Raw genomic sequence first — 3,501 nt, forward strand, 5'->3', positions numbered from 1 at the left:
CATCTCTTTCTCTTGTGCAGCGCTATTTAACTTCTTTACAGCCACAAGGAAGACATTAGAACCCATCTTTATTGCTCCTTTGCAAACAATACCGAAAGTTCCTTTCCCAGTTCTTCCTCGAACCCATCTGTAGCTTCTTGAAGCTGTTTGTATGTAAACGAACGCAAATTCATTTCCAGCACACTACCATTATGCGTAGAGTTAATTTTTTTAATTTTCTTTTGGTAAATGAATAAAAAACCAAGACAAGTAGTGCTAATCAATATAAATTTAACAAAAACAGAGCAACCCAGAAGCACTGACACTGCAAGTATCAAACCGTCCTGGTCCTTCTTCTTTGGCACTGGCTCATTGCCTGGACCAGGCGGTGTGGAATTGTCTTTCCTAACTTTGATGAAAGCCGTGCCAGTAAAACTACTGATGAATCTCCCATTCGACAATGGTAGCTTCTTCTTCCAACAGGTATCGCCATTTTTGAATATGGAAACAGCACACATACAATCTTGCAAGCAAGAATTTATGCAATTTTCTTCAGTAAAAGGCTTCAACTTACCGTAATCGGCCGATTCTGGAAAATCAGTATTATTTAGTACCTCTAGATAATATAGATCCTTTTTGGCACTAACTTCATCTTCTTCGCATCCTTGTATGAAGTCTGGCTTGCAGCTTCCGTAGGGATCATTTGGATCGAGTAACGAATACCCTTTTGGGCATTCACATCTTGGCCTTTTATCTGGTTTGAGGTTGCAGACGCTGTTATTCCCACAAGCACCAGGACCTTCATCAACAAGAATAGCCGTGCAAATATTATCTGGTATAACCCAAATAGGGTCCCAGCTTCGATTGCCCGTGGAAGTCTTTGGGTGAGAATACAGAGTGAAAACTCCCTCAAACTCGAGAGTTGCTCTGAAACAGGAATTCCCAGTTCTGATAAGTTCGTCATTGTCTTTGAGATTGATACGTTCGTTATTCTGTTTGAGGATTTCGATGTAGCCTGACCTATTGAAGACCAATTGCCTACCGGGACTTGATGCATTAGAATCACCAGCGATGCTGTCTTTTTCAAAATACGGTTTAGAAGGCAGATTTATGGTATTGAGCACAACATTAGAATCACCAACGACACGTAGCTGGAACCGTCCTTTGGAGAAGTTGGTCTCTGATTGTCTTGAAGATAAGACCCTTCCCCTTTGCATGATCTGTGTAGGCAAGATGGTATCAGTTGGATTCTTGAAGCTTTCCCATAGATTGTCAAAGTTGGTATCTTTGAGCACAAAGTTTCCCGTATCGTTCATTACACCATAAGCAACAACACCAGTAAGGGCCTGAGACGCCCATAACTCTTCGCCTTGAGGGCTAGTAAGCACGAGTCCACCATCAGTTATCTTCACTTCGGATCCCCTTGGAGCAAGCTGAGCTGCATTTGCGTACCAAACTATGGTTCTGTCAGGTATCTTGTCATACCATATAGAAAGCAGGAAGAAATCTGAGTTGTTGTGTTGGCGAAATCCCAAGGCAAAATCACCAGAAGGTGAAAGCCATGAAGAGTTGTCAGCTGCAGGGAGAATATTTCCCACAGTAATGTTGCCATTAGTTTGAGCAACAGCAGAAGTAGCAAGAAAAACAGAGTATGAGCAAGAGAAAAAGCCATTGCCAGAAGAAATTAGCCTCATACAATTTGCAACATAAAAGTGGGGATAGATGGGTGTAAACAGAGCACTGTGCCTAGAGTATAAATAATTGTAGCTCAAGCGAAACTCTTCCTTGGTCAAACATGCACGGACCAGTACTGTCTTGTTCTTGTTTTTTTTCTTCTTAATCTTCGTTTAGCGAAGGCTTACACATGCCTCCGGCACGCCATTTGGAGGCCTTTTGGGCTGTAAAGCTATTTGGCCAAGACATTCGAGCAATAGTGCAAGCAGAATCCAAGGGAGAAAGACATACAATATGACAACTGAAATAGGACAAATTCTGAATCATAGTCATGATAAACTATCAAAATACTTCCAAAAGATGATGGCAGCTTGCTAATGGTTAAAGATCGATGGAAGTTGTTCACAAAGTTTGAATTGGACCACTTTGGCGCTTTAATACAAAGCAATGAAATTAAAATGCACACTTCAAATATTAAGAAAAATAAAGAAATGCATAAAATAATTAAACACCAAGGTCACGATAAGATAAAGTACGAAAGGATACGAGACATATTAAAAATCAAACACAAGATTCCACTAATTTCCACCTTAAGTTTGAGGGGATGTTAAAATATAATGATCATTTGATTTCACATCTGATTTGTAGTCTCCTACCTTTCAGGTAATCATATTTGATTGTATTCAAATCTCATTTGATATTATCTTTACCTACCATTTTGTACTCTCTCTTTTACCACTGTTTTTCTATAATAATAATAATAAAAAGGCATTTTGTATTGTAACGAATAATCAAGAAAAAAGAGCAAAATATAGCCTTTAGGTTTTAGATCTTCTCTGTTGCGAATATAGGCTTCCAAAGTTTTGAAAACACCAAGGTCACGATAAGATATTGTAACTAACTTTTGAAGGCGGTTTTTTCTAACTGCCTTCAAAAGTTGTTAGGCCGTTAACGGTTATGGCTGTTAACAGTTAGCGGGCAGTTAATAACCACCCGCTATTTCACTCCTATTAATAAGACAAGGCGAAAAAACATTAACACAAGTCATTGTGAGAATTGTTCGGATTCATACAATCATATGAATGAAAATAAATTGAAAGAACATTATTTATAGAGAAATGATTGGTGTCAAAATGTTGTTCTTATTTCTCTCATAACATCTTATAAATCAACCATTAGATTTGTAGACTTATGTGAACTCCACCTAACTCAATGGTGAACTCTACAAATTCAATAGTTAAAAAGAAATATGAATAAATTATTGACACCAATCATTTTTCTTATTTATATATAGGGAAGATCACGATGAATGATTTCCATGACTTGTAATAAGAGTTGAAAATATTCAAAGTCCACCAAAGACTTATCAATACAAAGAGCCACAAAAGTCATGTCGGTGCCGGTAGGGTAGATTTATTATGCCCACCTCCATCTTCATGACGAATATATACATATATTTATGTATATGTAAATATGGAAAGAGCTATTTTATTGTTAAGATTTTATTTTGTTGCATATATATATATATATATATATATATATAAAAGAGTCCAACATGGACATCGATCCTATACAATTTTTCTGTGCGGACGCGGTGCATGCATTTTGAAATGGTCGTGGAAAGACCAGCATGCATGCATGACTTTTAATTTTAATTTTAATTTTTTTTTGATAATATGACTTTTAATTAATAGCTTTAGAATTATTTGTGTTGACGGGAGGTAGAGTAATGCTATAAATTCATCTTGTGTCCCTCTAAAAATGATGTGGCTTTTAAAATAACCATTGAGCTTGTAAATGATCATTATTGAATTTTGATTAAATGTTGATTTTAAGAGGCACATCATT

At 36.8% G+C, this 3,501-nt stretch overlaps 1 protein-coding gene across 1 annotated transcript in view; it reads right to left on the reverse strand.

Annotated features, from left to right (window-relative positions):
• Positions 1-3,501, reverse strand: part of LOC132164712 (uncharacterized) — a 14,066-nt gene that overhangs the window by 1,916 nt on the left and 8,649 nt on the right. The gene's annotated exons all lie outside the window — the stretch shown is intronic.

This window comes from Corylus avellana, chromosome ca10, assembly GCF_901000735.1.
Source record: "Corylus avellana chromosome ca10, CavTom2PMs-1.0".
NCBI lineage: Eukaryota > Viridiplantae > Streptophyta > Magnoliopsida > Fagales > Betulaceae > Corylus > Corylus avellana.